Here is a 26,844-nt window from a genome sequence, read left to right as displayed (position 1 = left end):
TTGAGTGGGGAGAATTTTGAAACACACTAGGAAGCTTTCATGAAATGCACCCACCTGCTAATTTTCATCTCTCTGTAACAGACTTTTATCTGAGCTGTCCCTTCCTACCTTTCAGGTCCTATCCCACCACTCCTGCCTTATGCTCTAGCTACAACTGCCTGCTTGTTTCCTGCACAGCAATTCACTCCAGCCCCAGGGCCTTTGCATATGTGTGGTCTCCTTTCCTGTGTATTTGAGCTCTTCCCTGCTGGTTCCTTCCGGTTCAGTTGAAAGGTCACTTCTTCTGAGGGGTCTCCCTTGAGACCCTCTTCTCAAACAGTATCTTAAACAGTATCAAACAGCTCTTCTCAAACAGTATCTATCATACCAACCAGCCATCTCCTACTTCCCTTACTCCATCCTGCCACTGGGCAGAAAGTTCATTACATAACCCTTACACCTAAAATGGATCTCTCTTGCCGTTTACCCTGTTAGTATATTCTCTACTACCGTGGTGCACCATTCTTGTTCTGGTGGCACTATGACTGCAACATGGATTCGTACTGCAGAAGCTTTTCTAACAATTCTTTAAAACAAAACAAAAAAGGTTTTCTGTTAACTGAGTAATCAAGACATCAAATTAAAAAAAAAAAAACTTTCCAAGCATCTGAAATTTTACACTATTTCTATTTCAGTTTAGCTCCTAAAAGGTAACAGATATATCTTTTGATTGAAAAGCACAGGACAGAGACACTGCAGTTTATTAAATGTTTTAGACTTTATTTCTAACGTTGTTACTATTCCCTCTGTGACTCTATCATTATATATATTTTTTTTTAAGGAAAACAATCATGTCCTGATTCTATTGCACCATTTAGATTCACATGAACAATTCCAAATTTCTTAATTTCCAAGCAACACATTAAATTCTTCAGATTTCTTTCAAAATAGCTATGGGGAAATCTCTGATGATTTCAGCTGACAATTCCTTAATCAGGAAAAGACTTTAAATGCTAATCATCAGAAAAGTTACAATTTACAGGAAAGAAAGGGGAAATGCTGACATATTGCACAACATACCATGAATAAAGCATGGTTTATTAATTGAATGGCATACTCATGCTGACAATTTTATCAAGAATTTCTAGTGACATCATAAACTATGTTAGAGCAAATGAACTAGTTCTATTGTCTGTGTTCCTGACAGTCCAAGGTGCAGTCAGATTCCCTTCTTTGGAGATTTTATGGGAAAAATGAAACATCAAACAATCTGTGAACTCCTCTCCACATCCCACCTCCTTCCCCCCCAACGAGACTTCTACAAAGATTCTAGGCTTTAAATGAAGCAAAGAACTTAGCTAAAGGGAATTCTTATTTGGTGTCTAATTCTATCCAGAACTGACGAGAGCACTTTTCTTTGTGATTTCTATTATTTGGTAGAGGAAAGAAATGATTTGCTTCTGCCTCTAGCTGTGGGTACAAGGATCAAAGTTCTCCGCAGGTGGGCAAAGACAAACACTGCAATAGGATCCCCAGAAGAAATCCTCCTCCCAGCCCCAGCTACTTCAAGAAACAGCTTGAAGGTAGTAACTACCAGGATGTAACTCTGACCCCCAATTTATCTGGTAAAGTCAATTAGGTTTCAATTGTAGTAATTATGTAACATATTAAAAATGAGATCACCATCCACGAGACCTGGGTTTTCCCCCTTGTAGTCTATATAAAATTCATCAATAAACTACAGTCTTTGTTAATGCTTTATTACAAGTGATTACAAACACAAGGCATTTCATAAACATATCTCGTTAATCGTTACATTGTAATTCAGCAGTAGGTATGATGCAAAAACCATCATCTTCAGTAAATGAGTAGAAAACAACAACAAAAGCTCCAGAAGGCTGAAAGAGATCTCAGTGACTCATCCCAGAATCAGCCTAAACCTTCCTTCACTTCACGTAAGCATTTATTCATCAGAATAGCACTGCCTGAGATAGTAAAAATCTGCAGAGAGGGAATGAGATACTGGCAGATATACAGAAGATTGAGTAGAGAGACTTTACAGGCTTGAGGATTTAAATGGAATCATGGAAAGCTTAGAAATAACACTATCTCTGATATTAGTGGTTAGTTTGAAAACTATACTGAATATCCAAACAAGTGACTGTGCATTTCCATTTAACCTGATAGCACTTGCTAGTAGATACTAGGTACTGCTCCAAGAATACTCCACATGTTATCTCCTTTCATCCCTATGACAATTCCATAATGTTCCAATTCCCATTTTTAGGGATAAAAATACTGAGGGGGAGGAAGGTTAAATAACTTGCCTCAAACCTCACAGCTGGCAGGCTAGGAATCAAACTGTCACTCCTGGCTAACTCATCTGAGTTATTAACTGATGATGTATCGTCTCTACTTTGCCATTTTGGAGCTAGTTTCCCCTCCGAGGACCCTTTGGGATCCTAGCCAGAAGTTTCAAGTGTTTTCTGATTAGAGTTTCCCAAAAGAAAGATAGCATCTATTGTCTCAGTTCAACCACACCTCATTCTGCCTTAGCGCCTTGCTTAAATAGGCTAATGTCCCACCTGTCACAGGAAGAAGGGAAAAGAAACCAGCTTCCAACCTCATGTGTTTTATTATCTTTCTGAGGTCCTCTCCATAGAGCTTTAACACTTCCTTCTTCAAAACCTGGTGACCACAGCAGGGTGCTTCTTGTTTTGACAGTCCGGTCTTATTAGATCATGCTCTCGCTCAGCATAGGCCTTGCTCAATACTCTGAAATTTCAGACCCACCAAAGCTATGAAAAACTTTTCAATTGAGGATTCCATGACCTTCTGTGAAACTGGAGTCGTGGGAATTTGAACAAATGACTGAAACACTTCCATGGTAAACTGATACAACCATGACAATGGAATGAATAATATACATAGATGGCTTTCTATCCAAAGCCCCCAAAGTGTTTACTGAATCTCTGTAAACTGATGAAACTTTTACATAGTACTAACTACACTCTGTACATTCACTACCCAATTCTTTTCTGGACTGCCACAGGCTGACCTCAAGTTATCACACTCAGCTCGCCCTCAGGTGGCTGGCCGCTGCGCTGGTAAAAGGAATGACCTCCTCCTTCCATCTTCAGAATAAAGAAATGGTACAAAGAAGGGAGAATTAGAGCTGGGCAGATACCACCAACTATAGTAGTCTGAGTCAGGGGATTACAGAGGCTGGGGACAGGCTGGCTATGCAGCTCAGAAGGAGAGAGTCCAGTAGCTCCCCAGTACAAGCAATTTACAACTACTTCTGCACAACGTACCTTTGTAGCATCTGGCTCCATGACTCAGTTCTCAGCTCTATGCCATCTATTTCCCCTGTAGATCTTCGTGCTCCCTTCCAGATATAGCCTACAACCCCAAATCTCTCAGCAGCCAAAAGTAGTTGATGAAGGACAAGGCCAGAGGGTTCATCTTTGACTTGTTTTGCCTGTATTACTGGCAGCAACCAGAATAGCATAAAATGCTACCATGAAAAAGGTCAAAGGAAAAAGGCTGTTCTCTGATTCAGGAAAACATCAGGTGAGGATAATTTTCAACTGTGTAACTTTTGAAATAAATTACACAAAGAATGCTTTATTTGGGATTTTTTCCTCTTACCTCAGAGAGCAAAGGCCTGGGACTCAGTATTTAGCATCTTGTTCAATTGAGGTCATGGAGTCTAATGAGAAGAATTTTCACTTTTCCTTTGGGATTCTACTATAAAGAAAATAGCACCAGGCTTGAAGAGATTTATAAACTCCAATGCCTCTGGGGCTAGGAAATGAGCACACGGAGAGGAAGTGGGCCAGGGGGTGGGGAGGCCCCAGCAAAGTGGAGGGGCCAAGAGGCACTGCCCCCTCCCCCCGGCAGACTATTCCACATGAGGAGGAGGGAAGCCCCAGGGTTGTCAGATCTTGTGTTTTTATGACGAGAAGTTGGAAATGCAGATCGTTATGTGAAATCTCCCAATTTTTTTTATGTTGCAACTAACTGACATATGTATATACAACCACATCTGTGGGCTGGATCCAGTTCACAGACTCTGGTGTCTGACCTCCGTGATCACAGTAATGGTTTTCAACCCTTAAGCTGTTAAAAAGCAACAGGATCTGACACATCCTCCAAGGGAGTAAATGATACTGTTGCTTGGTCCAAAAGCCCGTTATAATGCTACTGTGTGGGGTTCTAGGAGTAAGTCGAAGCACTTGACGACTTTATTCTAGTAATAATATTCAGTCTACAACTTTGCAGCTTCCTGCTGGAAGGAGGTTGGGAGTCAGGAAGTCACCAGGGCAAGTTGGGGAAGGTGGCTGGTGGGAGAGATGTTCAATGGCATCACAACCTGAGGTCTGAGCAGCTGATTCTAGACTGGAACTCATGCCACCTAGTTAAAAATCCAGGGTTTGTTCTTCACTGCTTGCTAGAGACAAGTGAGCCCAAGAGATGTGTCAACCAAGGTCTTCCGATTACCTGGTGGAGAAGTTTAGCTACAGAGAAAACAATCAGATCCCCCTCTGATCTGACAACAGATCACCGAATGGAGACAACAATTTGGCTGCCTGTCTACCTTCCTTATCACACACAAGGCATCACGCCACTCAGCACACTTTCAGCTCTCTTTCCCATACTGGATTTCTAAACATAGCCATTGCACATGTGTTGGGAAAGAAGGGGGTTTCTGTCTTAAAGTATAGAAATTTCCTTGTCTCTGGTTATGGGGCTTGAGTACTGAGAACTCACTCGGTTCTACCACAGATCAGTGATCCTCAGTGTTCAAAGAGGAAGAGGCGACAAATGCCAGGCTCTTCCCTCCAAGCTAAGTGAAAGGAGAGCCGACCTATGACTGATTTAGAGTAGGCTGGGGAACTCTGTCCTCACTGGCCTGGCTACCATCTTGACATGTTTTTTCATTCCCTGGCATAATCAAGTGTTAGCACTAATACCTAATCTTTACAGACTGCTTAATATATATGTATATATATATTAAGTCACACACACATACAAGATACCATTCTAAGTGTTTACATGTATTAACTTGTTTATTCCTCACAAATCCTAAGGCTGCAGGTACTATTATTACCTCCGTGTTCTGTGTGTTACCTATGTGGAAACGGAAACACAGAGAGGTTAAATATTTTGCGCAAGTCACACAGTTAATGACTGGGGGAATATGAACTGAATCGTAGACAGTCTCGCTCCAGGGCCTCTGCTCTTAACCACAAAGCTAGACCACCTCTCAGAACATTGACTATCAAGGTAAAAGCCATAATTTGAGACTGGGCTACTAGCTGTACAACATGAAGGCTTGGAAATTTCCTGTTCTGATGGTTAGTAAAAGAGAAATGTGCTGCTTTCACATTTTATGCAGGTCTTGGAGCAGTTATGCATTCAGGGCGAAAAGAAATTTAAGAAATTTCAGTATGTACGTCTGGCTCAAGTATTTGGTATAGTGAGTGGAGCTGTATCACCCCATTATCCCTATAGACTCAAGCATACTCATTGTGGGGAACAGAGAGCAAGAGAGACAAGGAGATGGAATTGAAATGCACAGTGGGGTCCCAGAAGGGGAAGGGGTGGGAGACAGGGAAGAGCTGTTTCTCAGCTCTCCACAAATCTCCCTTGCTGTATAGTGCACACTCTTAACTGGGTGGAGCGCAACTCTTAAAAGATAAGAGTTTTTCTTTTCTTATAATCTGGTTCCTCAAGGCAAGCCAACCACTTCTTTGGTGCTTAACTGAAAAAAAAAAAAGTTGCAACACTTGAGAACAAAATGTCTGTGTGGGATTGACTTTGAGATGGTACCTCAGCCTCCTCAGGGGCATGCAGAAGTTATCTGCAGTGTACTTAATTTTTGCCTTCTACTCTTAGAAATCCCAGCCACCTGCATGAACCATAACCAAATTAATTTAAGTATGGATGATCTCCCTTTGTCTTACAATCATTCTCTGGCATTCCTCTACAGATATAATCTACGGTGATTTGGGAGCCCAGGAATTGTTATTTTAAAATGTAAACTTATTCCGTATTATGACCTGTGATCCTAATTCCCTTGCTATTGACTCTGTAGTCTGGCTTTGGAGCCAGTCTTACAGAGGACCCTAAAAGAGCACCCTGTAACGACACTGAAGCCCATGCTGTAATTGATAATGGCTTGTTATATGGTCTGATCACTTTCTAAACTCAGGGCTCACCATAAGACTACAAGCTCTGTGTAGTGCTTGTAGTGACACAATCTGAGCACTCAATATGTCACTGATGAAATGCCATGCAAATTTATATACCAAACCACAATGCAATGCTTTGGTCAGGAAAAAGGCTGTTGCATATAGCTATCTGAGTGTTTCCAAACTCCTAAACCAGGAGTTTAGAGCATGAACTTTTGAACCTTCCTTTACCCAGTGTGTTTCTCTTTAGCTCTATGTGCCTTGCTGGGTGATCGCATTTGCTCCCCTACATCAACTATAGGACACCACCACCCACATTTGCGTATCTCCCCCCAGCCACTCCCCTGAGCTACAGGTCCGATTTTCCAACCGTCCTCAAGATATCTCCAACTGCCTTACATAAATGAGGTGAACTCATGGTGAACAACATTTCCAGAACTAAGCTTTATCTTCACCCTCCCGACCCTACTCCACTTCCCCTTTTCCAGAGTGAGGTCTTATTTCCTGCTGTAGTTTGAAGTGAGGCCTCAGAGGAGTCAGATAAATCCATGTTCAGATCCTAGGGAGACACTGGGCTGGCCCTGCATATGACATGGGGCTTCTCTTTGTTCAAGATTTTATAATAGTAGAATGGCCCAGATATTACCCCATAGAGCTGTCCTGTCCATTAAAAAAAAACAAAACTATATTAAATTCTTGAGCTCTGTACCAGGTATGCAGTGTCAGCCTGCAGTAAAAAGGGCCTTTTCTGATTGATTCTATCAGAATTCATTATCTCCATCTACCCAATCTCAGCAGAAAAACTCAAAACCTTCCTCTACTTCTGATGATAATTCCACAGCCTCAATTCAAACAGTCCCTCAAAACTCTGCCCATTCTACTGGTCAAACTCCTCCAGTGGGCTGGCTCCTCCTCTCTGAACCCATGGCATCTTTCATTCTCGCCTTTGTCTTGATCTAAACCACTGTCACCGCTGGCTAGTTCCTTTCTGGGTTTCTGGTCTCCCTATACTTCAGCCTGTACGTCACAGTGACACCAAAGTCCTCTCTGTTTAAACCTCCATCAATCATGGTACCTCTTGGCCTAAATAAAATACCTGCCATAGCTCCCACAGGTAAAATCTACTGCTTGTTAGGCATGGAGTGGGAACTACCACTTATTATGATAAATAACTCATCAGGATCTTCCCTCTCCCCGCCACCCGACTTCACTGCAGCAATGTCAAAGAAATAAATATAATCATCCTTGTCTTATAGATTAAAAAAAATGAGGCTAGTGATTAGTCAAAAAAAATTCACCTGAGCCTCAATCAGTCAGAGCCTGGAGTTCACAAGCTGGTTTAACTCTAGCCTGTACATCTGGCAGTACAATGAGCTCACATCTTACTTAAAGAATATACAGTAAAGTCAAAGCATAAAATGAAAATCCCGTATAAATCAAAGACAACCTCCCAGTGGAGGCTGAACGCAGCCAGTATTTCTTTCGGTGTTGGAAAGAATGCTGTTTCTTTAACTGATGCAGGATGAAGAACTAGCCGGCATGCAACACCCACACTATTTAACAGTGGTCTTTTCCTCACGCCACTTTTGCAGAGTATGTGCACTTGGGTCCGTGTCTAGTAAGCAGAGTATCTGGCTAACAGAGTGCTTAGGGTATACCCAAAGTATCTGCAAATGACCGGGACCCCCAAACAAGGGGGGTCAGAGACTACTTGACCTCACATTCTTAGCATGCAGCATTGTACACTGCAGCCAACAGGCAGCTCATTTACAAGCATGTGGGAAAAAAATTAAGACCCTCTCGTCTTTATCTTACAGTTCAGTTTTGCTACCAGTCAGTACACATTTCAAATTAGTTGAATATGAACTAAGATGATCAGTTAGGTCCTTATTTGATCCTGCAAAACAAATTATCAAGCTGATGTTGGGGTTTGAGAACATCTTGCAGAGTAAGGAGTACAACAGTTCCCACAGGCTCCTGAGTCAAAACTGAACTGCAGGTTCATGGGTGGGGACAGCTGCTCTGAAAGCTGCCTCATTTCTGGCTCAGTGTGGTCAGGGACAGGAAATTGAACCTTCGGTATTTTGGGCTTTGATTCTCTGCCCTTAAAAAGCACCCAGCAACATGGGAGGGTCTTTAAATGCGGAAGGAGTTTGCACATTTAATGTGTCCATTGGCAAAAACAGAAGATGCAAGAAGCCTGAGCTTTGATCCTGTGTCTACCAGCTTAGGAAAAAACATTTGTGTGGTGGGCCCCATCCACCTAGATTCTTTGTCCCTGATTTCCAGAGTCCTTCAGAAGCACACGCACCGAGATTGTACCCAGTTCCTCAGAGTGCTCTTGTGGTGTGGACGAGTCTAAAATTAGTCTTGCTACAATCAATCTGGTGGCAAACACATTGCCTATATTCACTATATTACAATGTAATACCATCTGGGTTTGAATACACAGGCAAGCTCCCAAGGCCTGGGGACAGTGTCATTTGCTTTCTACCATTGCTCTAATCTACTTTTTGTATCTGATTAAGTCAGATAACACAGGTCAAGCACTTAGCACAGTGCCTGCTATATTCTATAAGCTCAAACATCAGCAATAGTTGTTAGGATTCCTCTCTCAATTCTCACCCCATAGTGACATCAAAGTAAAAGCCAAAGTCCTCACAATGGCCTATGATCTAGAAGGCGCTGCAAGATCTGCCCCCTGTTACTTCTCTGATCTCATCTCTTCCTCTTCTACCTCTTATTCATTCCATATGGACCTCTTTGCTGTCCCTGGAACCCGCCAAGCACACTCCTATACTAGGACCTTCATATAGACCCATTGTTCTACCTAATTCTTCCCCAGTGCCTGGCAAATAGGAGACATGCACTAAATACACGTTGAATGAGTGCTCAATGGGTAAGTTGGCTTGTGTGGTAAACAGATACCTCTCGGAGGATTGGGAGTTCTGTGCTAAGTACTTCACTCGTGGCAGAGGTCTTGATGTGTTTGGGTCTCCTAAGTGACCTGGGACTCTGCCCCCTAACAGCTAACAGATACTTTCAAGGGTTTTTCCTAAATTAGTAACTTGAATCCTAACTCCACCCTCCACCCTGCTGCTGGGTGGTATAGTGAGGTACTATTATTAGTCCTCATTTTAGAGAAAAAAAAGCTAGTACGTGATGCAGGCTGGGTATCACGAGCCAGACTATAACTTTTGGCCAGGAAATAACCTGCAGCGTTGATGACTACTCTGGATGCTGCTTACTATCCAACTGTCACTGATTTTATGTCCCCCACTCCCCTTTGAATGCCAGCTTTACAGGCTGGGGATTTTCCCCAGGGACCTGCTCTCTCACCAGCCCATGCTCCTGGGGTTCCAGCACACTCCCTAGTCAATCCTGTTCAAGTGATGATGGAGGAGGTCAGGCCAAATGGGTAAGGCATGGCAAGTGCAGAAACACCCCAGTTTTGTTTTGTTATTGTTGTTTCCCTTAGAACTTGTATCTCACAGAACCAGCTAATCATTAAGACACAGAAATGAATCTTTTCTTGAACAAATAATAATAGATTTGAAGTCAGTGGGTCAGACAGGACATTACTTGGAACTGCTACTGCTGCTGCTGCTGCTGGTTAGGTAGGATGATTAAAAAACTGCTCAAGAGGATACAGACACGAGCTGGAATGCCCTCCCATCCCTACTTTACCTTGCTCACATCAATCCATCCTGTAAGACTCATCTCAGCATTCTTCCCACCAGGAAGCCTTCCTAGACAGCCCCTCCATCAATCTCCTGCCTCGCACTCTCAGGCTAGATTAGGTGATCTCCTCTCTCAAAGCACCCTGTGTCTTCCTAGTGCCCTACAGACCACAGACTGGAAGGCAGGAACAGTGTCCATTGTGTGTTTGTATCCCCAAAGCCTAGTGAATGAGAGGTGCTCAACAGATGACTGTTGAATGGAACATAACCACCCTACTGAGGTAATACAACCTCTTAGATCTCCGAATCTGCCCTGTCATCTGTGGTCTGACTCAGACTGAGAAGTAAATGGCATAGCCCTTAAAGTGACCAGGTTCCAGTTTAAGAAAGCCAAAATTATGTAATCAGAGTCACAGTCCTCAAACTGCATGGTATTCTCTTGCCATACACTCAAAAGCTCACCAACTATTCTCAGTGAAATTAGTCACCTCTATTTCTTGCGAAATATATGTATTAAAGGAGTCGTTACATTTTCCATAAGCCTCTTCCTTTCTCTTTGAAAGAGAAAGGAAGCACTGCACGATGACAAATTACCTCCTTTTGATTCAGCCAACACATGTAATGATAAGAAAGCCGGTATCAACCAGAATATTTATAACCTCTTGAGTCCCACTGTGTACAGATTTAAAAATGTACAATGTTTGTAGGTGATGCTATTAATATTTTTGAGAGTCTACTTTTAGAATAGTCCACTGGGTCTCAGTAAAGAAACAGCACATACAGAGAGAATAACAACACATTCCTTTTTACTAGCATCAGCTATTCATGAAATGTGCTGCCTTGAGCATGCACGCAGATAAATATTTCAGCAATAAAAGAGGTAACAGAGTGCATTTGAAGTATCTGAGAAACAACCCCTATGGGATTTATGAAGTCAGACTCTTTAATATCACCCCAAACTTAATCCTATCAATGCTGACTTAATGCTGTACTGAATTTTGTAGTTATCAAGAAGATTAATTAAAAAAAAAACCTGCCTATTCTGAAGCAACGTCGACATAAGTCTCAAATCGGTGACAACAAACCACATACCACAAAGTATTTAAATGAATCAGAGGTTCGGATGGGGCCTAAATTTAAACAAAAAAAGGAAAGAAGCACAGATGTTGAGAACTACTGGTCATATTCAGTGGTATTCCATTTTAATTCTCATAATAACCTTGCCCATTTTACAGACGAGGAAACGAAAGGAAAGGCAGTTCAAGGAAATGCCCTGCATTGCCTGGCTAATCAAGTGCAGTTGCAGGATTTGAAGCTCTGGCTGAGTCAGTGTAGCCAAGGGAGAGACAGCAGGTTCTCTGCAGCCAGATTGCCTGGTTTCAGTTGTTGGCTCCGACCCTTACTGGCCGGGTAATACTGAGCAAGTTTCTTAACTCTGTGACTCAATCTTTTCCTCCGTCAAATGGAGATATTAGCAGTATGCACTTCAGAGGGCTGTGGTCAGAATTAATGAGTTCACTTATATAAAGTGCCTGGCATCCAGTCAGCATTATTTTGTTCTTATCCAACTTCAAAGCCTAGGCTTTTTCTTCCACATCAAGGGTTAATATTATGAAGCGCACACAGTAGTATCTCCAAGCGTAATTGCTTTGCATATTGTCAGCAAATGACACATGTCTGTGAATCAAGATCTCACCCCAGTTTTCACTGTGTTTCAGGCCAGGAGGAAGTGTTCGTGTTAGCGCAGGCATTAAAGGACACAAAAAAAATGTTAATGACTGATATCACCTCCATCATTTAGAACTACCTGCCTTTCGTTACATTACACTCAGACACTTACCTTGACAAAAGGCATGAGAAGTATGATACAGAGGCTGTGAAAGATGGGCATGTAGGCACTGTGTGTGTGTGATATGAATTCATTCACTGGTTTGGGGATATCTCACAGTAAAATGGCCGGGGAAGTGATTAAGAGCAATTTAGTTGAACAAGTGACTATGAATAACTTTATCCTTGCGATGAGAAAGCAAATACTTCCTGGATTTCTAAATATATTCCATCTTCTATGATAAATAAGTCATCAGAGGTGTTTGGTTTTCTGAAGGAAAACTGGTATAAGCAATTTTCTTTATTCTGATTTCTTAACAGAAAAGAACAAGCAACATCTCTGATTCATTGTTGGTCCATGGAATATACATCTTGGCCATTTTCCTACAGGAATAATCAGCCTGGGGCCTTTCCTCAGCAGTTTCTGCCTCATGTTTCTGTGCAAGAGTAAGAAGGAGGAAAAGGAAACCTTAAAAGCTTTAACAAAAACTACCATGACAAAAATAAAAGTAAAAACTCTACCACAGCAAAACTTAATTTGCTCTGCTCGTTGAAGTGTGCTAACTCTCATGCATTCATTTTGTCATCCATATTCTGTGTCCTACCACTCCTCTATTTCTCATTTGTGAGAGGATAGAGGAGAGGCGGGGCTATGCATTAGGTATGCCACATACACAAGGAAGGTTGTTTGCCTGTGGGGCTAAGGGTGTAAGCTCCGGATAAGGCAAGTGCTAAATGTCATTAAATCTCAGGTTATAGGATGGGGATAATAACAGTACCTATTCCAAAGGTCTAGAGAAAGAATTATGAAGCGAGATAACCAATGCAAAGCTATTAGTCAATGTCCTACACAGTCATTGCTCAGTAAGGGCTAATTATGATTTTTTTCTAATTATTACTGAAGGGCTAATCATTTTACAAAAATAAGAATATGAACTATAATTCTTACTAATATTTTAGTAAATACCATTGAGTTCTTCTTTGATGAATTTAAAGGCACATGTGTCAGGGTTGTACAGTAGTTTAGGATCTTTGTTAGAGGCAACAATGATCACTGAGTCATGAAGTGATAACCAAAATAATATTTTAGTTAACAGAATGTTCAAAATAATTTACTGAAGCAAAAAACAAAACAAAAAACAAAAAACCCAATCAAAACCAGTTCTGTAAATGTATAAAGTTATTACCTACCCTCTCTTTTGGAGAGACAAAATTCAAGCTCTTCCCATAAACCTAACTGATTCTTCCAACAATACCACCTCCCCCCATCCCTGCCAAACTTAGCTATATAAATACATATTGAAAGGAGTAAAGAAGGCAGAACATATGATGATATATCATGAAGGGATTAATTATCCACTCTTCTTTCTCCTTCTTTACTTCACCCCTCCCAGACCTTCTCAAAGCTGGGCTTACTGGAGACAGAGGTGTAGAGGCCATGGATCTGGGTGGGCATTCTCTCTGTGGGTCAGGGAGGATGACCAGTCTACCATTAGGGTCTCCTTTGAGGGATGTTCTCTAGATCTTGAGACTTTCTCTGAAGAAAACATCCTCTGAATTCTGATCAACTTTTTATTTTCTCCTTTTCTCACCAAACGGCTTTTTGTGCAGGCCCTTTGTACACACTTGCTAGCTGGTGTAATCAAGATGGTGGAACTCTGACACCTCTTCTAAGCCCCAGATCTTTCTCTTCCCTTGACAGAAACACAAAGAGAAGCACACTGGAAGCCTCCGCAAGGGAAAAAGATGGAAGGTACAGCTGGTACAGAATAAATTCTAGGTATATAAGCGAGGGAGCTAAAAATCACACAGCTTGTCCTGGAAACAAGGGATATATTGGAGGCAAACAAAAGTCATTAAAAGTGCTTTCTCTTCTGCAGCCAAAACCCGAAGTCATCACAGCAACGCGGCATTTAAGAAAGTCCAACCTATTTTAAGTAGTTTCAGGTGACAGATTATTGGCCCAGGACAAGACACAGATTGATGGATCACAGAGGAGAAAAAGCTCGCTGTGCTGTGAACCATGGCTAATCTCAACTGATAGAACTAGAAGAGACACACATCTCCACTTTCAAGTGTTTACTGGGTGACATCACTCTGTCGATTTAACCCAAGTGCGGTCTGGATTATCCAGTAAATGTCGCATAATAGTACTCGAGTAGCTTAGATAAAGGCCTCAGAACACTGTGAATGAATTCATGCTGCAAAACAAATTTCCCAGATGAGTCCATAATCTTAACTCCATGTCAGTCTACTTGGTGTTCTTTCAGGTATAACTCTAACCTCGTAGCGACATTTGTCTTGTTGTACAGAACTATGGTTTGTTTGAGAAAGTCAACCCAGTAAAGTAAGACAGTTTCTTTCCATTTTGTGCTTAAGGAAGTATAAGAGCGAAGCTGTTGATTTAGGTTGGCAAAATAAATATTACAATATTAATCCATCAGGGAAATGCATATCAAAACAATGAGATACCACTTCACACCCACTAGGATGGCTACAATCAAAGAGACAGATAATAACAAGTGTCGGCGAGGACGTGGAGCAATTGGAACCCTCACACACTGCTGGTGGGAATGTAAAATGGCGCAGTCGCTTTGGAAAACAGTCTGGCAGTTCCTAAAAAGGATAAACATAGAGTTACCAAATGACCCAGCAACTGCACTCTCAGACAAATACCACAAGAAATGAAAATGAAAACATATGCCCACCTGTATACAAATGTTTATAGCAGAATTATTAATAACAGCCAAAACACAGACACAACTCAAATAAAATGTGGTATATCCATACAATGGCATGTTATTCAGGATGAAAAAGAATGAAGTTCTGGTACATGCGGCAACATGGATGAACTTGAAAACATGCTAAGTGAAAGAAGCCAGTTACAAAAGAGCACATATGCATATTTACACGAAATGTCCAGTATAAACAAATCCAGAGACAGAAAGTAGATTAGTGGTTACGGGAGGGGGGGGGGGAGGTAGATAGGAAAGGAATGCAAATGGATATAGGGTTCTCTTTGAAAGTATCCTAAAATTGACTGCAGTTAAGGTTATAGAACTTTGTAAATATATTAAAAACCATTCATTGTGCCCTATTAATGGGTGAACTCTATGGTATGTGAATTATATCTCAATAAAGTAGTTATGAAAAGGGATATTAACACATGAGATAGAAGGAAATGGGATCACTTAACTAAAGCAAGGACTGCTTCTTTGGGGATCCTAATGCCATCCTCCTTCACAACATTCAGTGTGTGACCTATCAGCTAAAGGCTCAAGAACTAAAGAAGGGTCTTCCAGAGTTTCAGCGACCTCACTAGTGTTTGATATAATCCTATTTCCACTAATCAGTACACTGATGATTAAATTTTCCTCTTGTTTGTATTCTGTATTCCCTATAGTAAGTAGCATGGAGTTTTCCACATAGTAGATGCTCACTTATTTATTCCATTCAATTTAATACATGTCCAAAAATAACCAACTAGAGTCAGTAATTAAAATCAAACCAAAAATACTTTGCCCTGTTTGGGGACAGCTGATCAGAAACTAACAGCTACTTGCCAAACTCAATCTGGGCCATCTGAAATGCAATTATGTTCCTCAAATCTTAGTTCTGGTTACAACAATAAGATTCATGCTCTTCAACTGCCCTGTGTGTATCTCCCTTGATAAAATCTGAAAATTCCTGGGCAGGAGTTACTTCTCATGTGGATTAATTGACAAGATCCTGGAGAGTACAAGGAAGGCAGCATTCTGTTTCTCTGATATTTAACGCCAGGGAATCCCCAGGTGGTCCCTTGGTTTGTTAGACTACATATAGCTTGGTGTTGAGGAGGATGACTTCTAGAGCTAGTCTGCCTAGGTTTAAATTCAACCTCTGCTATGCATTATTAGCTGCTCAACCTTGGTGCAAGTTTTATGGCATCTCTGTACCTCAGAGCACAGATGCTTCTGTACCATCTCTGTTTCACCACCTGTAAAATGAGGATAATACTAACACACACTACTGAGATTTCTGTGAGGGTGCAGAACACTTGGAAGGATGTGCCTGGAATATGAATATATATATATACTCAGTGGTAAAAGCCATCAGTGTAGTAGAACTTACACGAATCCCTAACACAGATCTCAGGCATAGACAGCCATTGTTATTAGAGAGGATCACATGTTATCAGATATAAACCAGGCCCACTGGGACAAATTGAAGTAAAACCTATAAAAAATATACTCTTTCCTCAATTCCTGGTTGGGAAATGCGACTCTAGACTAAAGGAAGTGTTCGACAAATACAGCCTACCAACATTTAAATTTTGTTTTTCATGTTGCAGAACCCTCTCGGAGGAGAGGAGGGTACTCTTTGATACGTATGAGAGGAAAAGAACTATCACCTCTGGGATCAGAGACCAGTAATTTTCAGAATCTGTATGCTCTTAGTTTTCTTGTGGACTTTCCATCACTGACAGGGAATCACAGGAGGTTTGTAGAGGTCAGCAATATTACCAGTAGTAAGAGGCTTCTGAGAGACATTTCCTAAATTCCATTTTTGGAATGGAAACTTTTTTTTGAAAGACAACTTGTGTGAAATCATTTCAAATTTTATCAACAAAATTCTTTTGAAAACAAAGGCCTTTTATACAATATTTCCCTTCCCACAGCTTCTCGAATCTATGTACTGCTAGCGTGGTAGAGATAGTATACTTACATATGCACATTCTCTTCTTCCCTCTAACTATACCTTTTTCCCAGCCTTCCCTGTAACACAGGAGGAGAAAGCCACAAGACTGAAGGAGCCTGGGTCCTTGAATAACTTTATAGAGCAGACCTCACCCCCTCCTTTCCTATCTGCATTGGACTTTGTGTAGGGAAAAATACACAGTAATAAGCCTCTGGTGTTTTGGGGTTTGGGGGTTGTTTATACAGAAGCTCCTGTTACTTACTCTAATGAATATAGCTAGGTCAAAGCTTTGTTGATTATTGGTTAGGTGATCTGGGTTGCTCCTAGAATACTTCTATCTCTGCTACATATTGGCAACAAGTACACTCATGAAACACATTTTTTTTTTTAAGATTTATTTATTTGAGAGCGAGAGCATAGGTGTGTGAGTAGAATCCCCAGGTAGACTCCCCATTGAGCGCAGCGTAGCCTGATGTGGGGCCTGACATGGAGCCCAATCTCACAACCCTGAGATCATGACCTGAGCCGAAACCAAGAGTAGAATGCTTAACCGGCTGAGCCACCCAGGCGCCCCAAATGAAACACATTTCTTAAATCCTTTTGCCTTTAGTCTTTTTTTTACTATCACCAAGATCACTGGATACATCCTTTCCATTGTACTGACGAAACACATCCTGGTGAACCATCTGATCTTGCCACATTCCTTTTCAGAGAACATGTGTTTTGCATTGTGTTATTTGTAATCTCAATCCAGATCTCTTTGCAGAGCTGGGCAAAGTATATCTGCTACTGTGCACTTAATTCATCATTCACTATCTCAGAGAATTATTTTATAATTACATCAAGCTCTGGGCTAGAAGTCAGCCAATTTAAAACTGTCAGATAAAAATTAAAAGATACCAGTACACATGAATTACATTAATTTATAATTTTCAGGTAGCTCTTTATAGTAATCTTTTAGTAGCTCATGTATTTAATATAAATCAATTTTTTGGTATTCAATTTATAAATGGAATGGAGGAATCTTTTATGATTACTATCTCCAGGCTCTTGGGATGAATAATCAAAGTCAATACAGCTACCTTGCATTTTAATGCCATCAACTACCTTCTGAAAGTTTCTATTCTTACTCAGTAACTCCTCCTTTCTCTCATCTTTTAAAAATGCTTTTAGTATTCACTACAATTATAGCTATAAAACATATACTTGTTAACTGACTGCTTTCATTACCAGACTGTAATTCCCAGGAAGGCAGAGCTTATATCTGTTTCTGTTCATCCAATAAATATTTACTGAATGCCTATTGTGAGGCACTGCTCCAGATACTAAGGAATTAAAGATAAATAAGGTATGGTATCTAGCTTCAAGGTGCCTATAGTTAGGTGGAGGAAACAGACAATAAGCCTATAAATAATATATACCGGGATAAATCATACGTTGTACTTTTCACTTCATGTGTCCCTGGTTTTAGGTGGTAGTGGGCTGTCTGTCCAGCTCATGGTGGTTCAACCTACCTGAGAACTGTCTCTTTTGCATTTATACGTGTGTGAATGTAACCATATTTATATCACCTGGCTCTGTCCCCTCACCACAATTGCTTGGACCACAGTGGACTACTGACCTATCTGACCTATGTTGCATCAACCAACTTCTCTCTTCTGACAATGGAATTGGAACTAAGAGATTCTAATTTAGTCTGAGCTCTTTAGTTGAACTGAAAGAGGATCTATAACCTAGAGTGCTACGCAGTGGTCATCTCCTGCCAGATGGCCGGGGAAACTGAGAACACAAGTGTAAAGACAGAGACAAAAGAAGCAAGTCATGGAAAGAAGTAAAGATGAGAGATTTTATAGTCTGAGAAAGACCTGAAAGCCCATTTCATATGCTGGTTCAAATCTCTTTTCTCATGAGACACCTGTATTTTATAGCTTTTCTCTCTCTTTTTTTCCCCTAAACCTTTTTTGTTAGTGTCTTATGTTTTCCATCATGTCTTAAATAAGACATTTCTATTTGATATGAATTATTAACAATTCTACTTAATCTCACTCATTTTCATAGTGTAAGACATATGTACTATCACCAAAAAATGTAGCTTTCCCCCCCTAGGTTATAAACATTGCATCTGTTGGATTTTAATACTTGGGAAACTAGCAATGCTTCTCAGGTGCTTGCCTAGAAGTTTCCATGTTTCCTCACTGGTGATTTTATAATGCAGACTCATTTCTATTCAAGGGCAGAACATCAAAGGCCAACATTCTTTAAACTCTGTGAAAAACACTATCACATGTGTACACCATCTTTTGTGGCTAGTTAACATTCAGGGAAGAAACTAATTCTTCTTATAAACATCAATGCTGTGTTTGTATTCATAAACAAAAAGGCTTTGATAATGGAAGCTTTGATTTCAGCTCAGTAAATTGATCGGCTAGTCTGATTAACAACTGTTAACTGGAGCCATCAGAATCTGAACACACCTAAAATACGTGGCTTTAAGGTCCTACTCAAGAAAAGGAACTTAAGCTTCACATTAATATTTATGTTACATTTCTACTTAAGCTTTATAGTTGATATACTCTAGAGATTTCTGTAACAGTACACCCATAAACATCTGCTACTTTTTAAAGCGTATTTCTTCTTTATTCCTCACAGATATGTCAGGCACTGTGGATGTAAGGGGAGTAAGACCTGGTCTCTGTCCTAAAAGAGCCCCGTTTACTGGAAAAGACAGACAGGAAACAGGAAACGGTCATGCCATGCTCTGATAAGTGCCATGCCAGAGATACCAGTACGGATGAGAGGCATCTAATCTATCCTGAGGTAAGCCTTTGGGCTGAGTCCTAGAGAATCAGCAGGAGGTAGGCAGAGTAAGAGCAGAGGCAGACACAGATCTGATGAGAAAGGAGCATATAATGCTCAGGTGCATGGCCACTGTGTGAGGCAGAAGAGGGTCTACATGTTAATATCCAGTAAAACAGCTGTGCGAACAAGATGCTTTGGAGAATTGCCTATATTTTCCTCTAAAGCTCCTGTTTCCAAAGCTTTTCATGTGTTCTGATAACTCTAGAAATTCTGATTCAACTCAACAAATATTTATTGAGAACTTAGTAAGTTTTAGGTACTTTTTTTTAGTCCCTGGGAGTACACAGATTGAGTAAGACTAGGGAACAGTACTTTCCTAAAGAAGCTCAGCCTAGTGGGGAAGGCAAATATGTGGCATCTGGAGAGGGTTAAAGAGGACACTTGTATATAAATCAAGGGACAATTAAACCCGAAATGAGTCTTTAAGAATGAATAAGAACACACTAGCCATGTGCACAATAACAACAGTGAGAGAGGCATTTTAGAACAGGGGAAAACATAAGTTAACAATAGGCAGGAAAAAGGAGCAGGGTACAGGGAGAGGACAGATTTGAGAAATAGCTAAGAAGCAATATAATTGAAATGGGATGACGAAGGGCAAAGGAGGGGGTTAGTCCATTATGACTCCAGGTTTTTCATTTGAGTGGATGATCCAATAACTTAGACAGAGATTGCAAAAGGAAGAACTAATTTTGGAAGGAAAAAAGGTCATGTTGAAACTATAGCGCAGCCACATCCAAGTGGAAAGAGAAGTAATAAGAACAGGATTATGGCCTGGTGCAGCCACTCTGGAAAACAGACGAAGGTTCCTCAGAAAGTTAAAAACAGAACTACCCTATGACCCAGCAATCACATTATGAGGTATTTGCCCAAAAGATGCAGAAATATTGATTCGAAGGGGTACACACATCCTGGTATTTATAGCTGCATTATCAATAATAGCCAAGTTATGGAAAGAGCCCAAGTGCCTATTGACTGAGGAATGGATAAAGAAGATGTGGTATATGTACAATGGAATATTACTCAGCCAGTGAAAAGAATGAAATCTTGCCATTTGTAACGACATGGATGGAGCTAGAGTACATTACACTAAGTGAAACAAATCAGAGAAAGATAAATACCATATGACTTAACTCTTAAGTGGAATTTAAGAAACAAAATAAATGAACATGGGGGGAAAAGAGAGGCAAACCAAGAAATAGCCTCTTAATGATAGTGAACAAACAGGGTTTCTGAAGGGAGATGGGTAGGGGATGTGCTAGATGGGTGATGCATATAAGGAAGGCACTTGTGATGAGCACTGGGTGTTACATGTAAGTGATGAACTACTAAATTGTACTCTAGGGACTCCTGGGTGGCTCAGTGGTTGGGCATCTGCCTCTGGCCCAGGGTGTGATCCTGGGATCCGGGATCGAGTCCCACATCAGGCTTCTTGTAGGGAGCCTGCTTCTCCCTCGGCCTGTGTCTCTGCCTCTTTCTCTCTGTGTCTCTCATGAATAAACAAAATCTTAAAAAAAAAAAAAAAAAGCAAAACTAAATTGTACCCTAAAATCAGTATTACACACTATATGTTAAGTAACTATAATTTATTTATTTATTTATTTTTAAAGATTTTATTTATTTATTCATGAGAAACACAGAGATGAGAGAGAGAGAGGCAGAAACACAGGCAGAGGGAGAAGCAGGCTCCATGCAGGGAGCCCGATGTGGGACTTGATCCCAGGTCTCCAGGATCACGCCCTGGGCTGAAGGCAGTGCTAAACCGCTGAGCCACCTGGGCTGCCCAGTAACTAGAATTTAAATAAAAACTTGCGACAAAACAAAACAGAATTGAAGAGCTGTGTAAAAAAGTAAAAACAAAAAAACTCCACACACAAAAAAATAGGATTATGGCTAGGGATCTCGCTCAGCAGCACAAACAGGGGGTGGAAGTTGAAGTTCTGATGACTAAAATGAAAAAAGGAGAAAACCAGTGTAAAAAGAGGCCAATTGGCTAGAAGCAGAATCCTTGAAAAATAGTAGAAGCTCACAAAGGAGCTGAAGTGGGGAGCAGTGAGTTTCTAGGAGCATTCAGTAGTCTATTTTATTTTATTTATTTTTAAAGATTCTTAAAAATTCATTCATGAGAGACACACAGAGAGAGGCAGAGACACAGGCAGAGGGAGAAGCAGACTCCTCACAGGGAGCCTGATTCCCGGACCCTGGGATCATGCCCTGAGCCAAAGGCAGACACTCATCCGCTAAGCCAACCAGGTGTCCCCAGTAGTCCATTTTAAATGAAGCAGAGATACTTGGCTAAGATACAGACTGAAAAATTTTGCGATTTGCAGATCACTGGAGACCGTCCAGAGAGGGTTCATTGGAGCAGTGGAAAAATCAGGCTGCCATGATGAAGGAGTGAATGGAAGAAAGGACACGGTCCCTGGGTATTCAGACCACTCTTTTAAGAAGGCTGCAGAAAAAAGGGGAAGTGAGAGAAGAGGCATCAGTTGATGCAGGTCTCTCTCTCTCTCTCTCTCTCTTCATTATCAATACTTTTAAAGGAAAAGATGGAAACACTTGAGTGGGTTTCCAGGCTGAAAGGAAAGCCAGCAGATATGGAAAGACTAATGATATTGGTGAGAGGACATAACTCAAGGAAATGGTCCTGGAGAAAGCTGTCCTAATGAGGTAATTTGCTTTATCCTATAAAAAAAGATTTTATTTATTTATTTATGAGAGAGAAAGAGAGTGCATGTGTAGGTGGAGCAGCAGAGGGAGAGAATCTCAAGCAGACTCCCTGTTGAGTATGGAGCTCAACACAGGGGCTTGATCCCTGGACCCTGAGATCATGTCCTGAGCTGAAATCAAGGGTTGGAGGCTCAACCAACTGAGCCACCCAGGTGCCCCTGAGGTAACCTACTTTAACAAGTTTTCACTTCTAATCATCTCTAGCCAGGAGAGTTGTCAAGCAATATGCATCCCAAGGCCAAGTATCTCTGGAAAGTAGTAGTAGCAGGCAGGAAGCAGTGGTGTTGGGCTTGGAGCAACACCAGGGAACAGGAGACAAATTCCGTATCTTATTAACCCTGAAGGTTTCTGACTTGCTTAGTAAAACCCCATGAGATTAGAGAAGGTTCATCCCCTCATCTGCATCTCCCGAATCTGTAACCAACAACAGAACAGACCCCTCAGTCCATGGGATTACAATCACTGCACAAATATGACTTTCTGAGGCTGAAAGGGAGTCAGATTTGAGTTTGAGTCACAGGTTTGTTAGAGATGTGCTACTGGCTTTGGGCAACTTTGTTGCTGTAGGCCTTAGTTTCTTCACTTACAAAATGGAGCAAAGTGATTCATGCTACAGACTAGATTGTGAGGCTGGAGCAAGTTCACAGACGTGAAAGTGCTTTGTAAGATATAATGCTCGATGCAAATATATGGTGCATGATGCAAACATTAAGGTGTTATTTTAAGTCTCAGAAAGTTGGGAAAAGCTAGAAGAGACTGCTTGTACATAGTTTTTGTTGTGGTTACCATTGTAAATACAAAGGAAAGTGTTAAAGCAAAGATCTTCAGCTTTCACTGATAACTAACTCCTTTGAATTTTCTGGTAGTCGTGCAATCCTGAGGAGCCAGAGGGTCACGTGTTGAGAGGGGAATACAAATGAGTTATCCCAGGCACTGGAGCCTGGGGAAACTGGGGCTGCTCATGGCACCATCCCTCGAAGTAGTGTGAGGCAATGCACGATGGAGACTATACATATAGGACTCCCAGGTACATCCTCATGGTTAAGGGCTCAAGTCTGAGTTAAGAAAATCCGAGTTCGAATCATGCCTCAGCCACTTATTAGCCATGTAACCTTAGACAACCCAATTTCACTGAGCTTCAGTTTCCTCATCTGTAAATTGAGAATGACAACATCTACCTTTAGAATGTTACAATGATTACATACACCATGTTTGCATCTGTGTAAGTATGCATTCACACACGTGAATGTGTGTGTGGATAAATCCTGGCATATTGTAAGTGCTCAAGAAATGGTAGCTGTTATATTGGGTCTGTTGTTGTAGGATTCACAGAAGCTTGTTTTCACATCCAGCTGTTATTTGTTGAAACTCACTGAGAGCTTTACAGGTGCAGTGTTAACTAAACATACATGTTTAAAGTATAAAATCTATTACGCCACTTGATGGGGTGCCTGGGTGGTGCAGTCGGTTGAGTGATCGAGTCTTGGTTTCCGATCACGTTGTTATCTTAGGGGTTCTGAGATCAAGCCTCGCATTGGGCTCGATGTTCAGTGCAGAGCCTGCTTGTGTTTCTCTCTGCCTCTCCCTCTGTCCCTCCCTGTCCCCGTGTATATGTGTACACACTCTCTAAAATAAATAAATCTTAAAAAAACTTTAATGAAATTGAATTTAAAAAGAGATGTTAGTTGAAAGCAAAAAATATATAAATTTTAAAATCTATTATGCTACTTGAACTTTAAAACTCTGAGAATAAAAACTATGTCGATCCTATTTTTGTTGGGATCCCTGGGTATAATCAAGTATCTAGCACAGAGTGTGTATTTAAGAAATAATTTAATAATAATTTTGTTGAAAGAAAGAAGGAAGGGGGGGTGGAAAGGGCAGGAAAGGTGGAGGGGAAAGAGGGAAGGAGGAGTGGATGTTGAGAACTGACTCAGGTGCTATGAAATTCAGGAACTGATGAAAATAGAAAAAAGCCATTTCTGAGCTACCGAGTGGACGGAGGCTTCTTATTAAAAAAAAAAAAAAGCCACTTTTTTGTGCTGATGTGACTTATTTTACTCCTCTAAGCTCTGTATAAGCTTTCTCTCCATCTGGCAAGTGGGAACGGACCAGCTATATTTCAAGTTTGCTAACAAAGATGGCTTAAGGTAAATATTTGTTGCTTGCCAGAGCAAACCATACCATTTTAGTTTTAGGTGATTTTAATGATAAGCTCCTTCAGATCTAGTTCCATTGATACTTTGTAGTACAGCATAGAAGTACATTTGCCTCAAATCCCAACTATATTTAGAATCCCTTTCACACTGCATCATTCAAGCAGATGTGAGGACAGCTGCTGCTAATTCTTTCCTAGAATCTTACTGAGACGTGGATTTTAGTAAGGTTTTTTAAAAAATAAGTTACACAGGTGTCATCTCTGAGTCAATTTAGCTACATTAGATATAAAAAGAATATGTACAAATTAGGCCCTCTTTCCCCAAGCTCAAAGACAGGAATCAGAGTTTTCATTGTTTTGATCAATCTGTTTTCATTTGGTTGCATTAAGTTATTTTTTCCCGCAAAACAAAAATAAAGTTCTCCCTGGACTGTGGCACTACACATTATCTTGTTGTTGTTAGTACTTATTCTAATATTATCACAGAATAAAGTCCTTTCTTTGGATTCAGATTCAAGGACTATTGATCAAGCACTGCACAGGAACTCTGTTAAGTACTTCCATATCCACTATATTATTTTTCCCTAAGTGATTTAAAGATACCAAAACAGATTTGAATGACCTGTCTTCAAACATGTGGGAAGTTAGAAGAAACAGCTGGAAATCCTGAAAACACCCAAATCTAAGTATCTTGCGGGCAGCCACTGGTTCAATGGTACCAGGCAAGGCTGGAATGTCTCTAGTTGTTTCCTCATTTCTAAAACAAGGACTCATGTACTGGATGGTCTCAAGATCTGAGGCCGCTTGCTAGAACCTCTTGTGCCCACAGTGGGCCACAGTCGTGGCTCTGCATTGGCATGCCACTCTGAGTCTTAGCCACAGCAGGGACCTTTTCGAAAGCAAGGCAAATAAAATTAAGAAAGTCTTCTCTCTTTAGGGTGTATTTTTTTTTTAAATAAAGTGAGAGCACCCAAAAGTCAAATTTTCACTGTGAATTTGTATTTTTGTCATTTTAAAGCCAATACTATTCTAACACTGTGCTGTGGCCCAGTGTGCCTGAGTGGAAGAAACCAAGAGAGGAGCATACTGGCCTCAGGTTCCTCCCCAGTGGCTGACAGGTTAACTGTGCCGTGTCCCGAGGGCTGCGTGCCTCCTCCAGGTGGTTATGTTGATAGCCCGCCCCCACCATCAAACTGCAATTTTCATCTGTGCATCTCTTTATGTGTTATAATACTTAATTACACTTCATCTTCATATTAACTGAATCTCACTGATGTTCACAGAGGCTAAGTGATTTCCAGTAGGTCATAGCTACTAAGAGGCAGAATGGGTGCCTAAACCCATTTCTCTTGATTCTTAGTTCAGTGCTTTCTGAATCAAATACAACAGTAGCAGCAGTGGTGAATCAGTACTGCACATTTACTGTGTGTTGGGCATCGAGCAAAGAGCCCCACCTATAAGGTTATCTTATTCCATCATCATAATAACTCTGTAATGTAGATATTATGATGATCTCCACTCACAGATGTGGAAAGTGAGACCACAGTGAGGTTACATAATCTGCCAAAGGTCACACAACAGTCAGGAAGACAATCAAGATTCTAATTCAGGCAGTTTGCTTTCTCACTTGCTCTTTCAACAATTATGCCGGATAGACAGCTGCTACCATTACAGTTTCCAGCCATAATTCAGGGGGAGGAGATATTTGCAAGAAGTCTAGGGTTGCCTAGTATGGCTCTTCACTGGAGCTGCCAGTCACATATGACACAAATCACTGGTGTCAGGGCATTTTGCTCTTGTATGGCCCACAGATACTTTGAGGGCATAGACTGCATAGCTTTATCGCCAGTGCCCAAGTACACTTGTATTACATATAGATGATTCACAGCAGCTGTGTGTCAGTGGAACTCAATGGAAATTACCGAGTCTTCATCAACACAGACTGAAATATAGATTTTCTCAAGGTTATAGCTGCAGTTTAAAATTAAGAGACAAAAGCCTGAAATCAAAAGGTAAGTCATGACTCTTGATTCAAGGAGTGAGACCAACTACATGTATTCTGTAGATTGGTTTTACTCAGCTACGCATGGCCTTTAAGTTTCTAATCAATAGCCAATACATTTAAACATTAAGAGATGTCATTAAAAAATCCAAATTTCCAGTTTCTCAAGAAAAATTGGAACACGTGACCCTAGATGGGGCATCTGCTTGCTAGCTAACCAATTACAATGGGACCAGTCATATCTATTTACTTTCCTTCTTGGCCCCTATTAGATTCTGAGCTTGCAAACTATAAAGCTACATAGAGGGAAGGGAAGGGAAGGGAAGGGAAGAAGAATATTTGGAAGTACATCTCAACATCCTAAGATTCTTGAATCATTGCTTTAACCCAACAGTTGACTCTGCCAGGCTGGCCGTATAGTACATTTTATTCATTCAGTGATGAGATTTTGTTTTGCCTCAGATGACAAAATAAACTGATTGCTCACTCAACCTGGTTTAGTTGTCTCCAAATCTAGAATGTCCCCAGCTTTAAGCACCACCACAAAAATTACAAACCAGGCCAGCATCCCTTCACTGGATGCAGGTCAAATGATCCATACTGTTGTTTTGCTGTGTACTACACAGATGGGGCAAAACACTGAATCTTTCTTAAAAAGCCATCTTAATCTGGTCATAATTATCACAAGGATGTAAGCAAAAAGTTGATATTTGCATTTGCTGACTGGGCAGGTGA

General features: G+C 40.8%; 1 protein-coding gene and 1 long non-coding RNA gene across 6 annotated transcripts in view; one reads left to right on the top strand and one right to left on the bottom strand.

Annotated features, from left to right (window-relative positions):
- Positions 1-26,844, bottom strand: part of NSMCE2 (NSE2 (MMS21) homolog, SMC5-SMC6 complex SUMO ligase) — a 213,177-nt gene that overhangs the window by 48,708 nt on the left and 137,625 nt on the right. The window lies entirely within an intron of this gene.
- Positions 13,299-25,426, top strand: LOC111098547. The gene is made up of 6 exons (XR_005368624.1): positions 13,299-13,436; positions 19,010-19,177; positions 21,550-21,645; positions 21,763-21,889; positions 24,020-24,099; positions 25,126-25,426. It is a non-coding gene; the product is annotated as an uncharacterized LOC111098547 (long non-coding RNA).

The sequence above is a fragment of the Canis lupus genome, chromosome 13 (assembly GCF_011100685.1).
Source record: "Canis lupus familiaris isolate Mischka breed German Shepherd chromosome 13, alternate assembly UU_Cfam_GSD_1.0, whole genome shotgun sequence".
In the NCBI taxonomy this organism is placed as follows: domain Eukaryota; kingdom Metazoa; phylum Chordata; class Mammalia; order Carnivora; family Canidae; genus Canis; species Canis lupus.
This window is presented reverse-complemented; position numbering and strand designations above follow the sequence as displayed.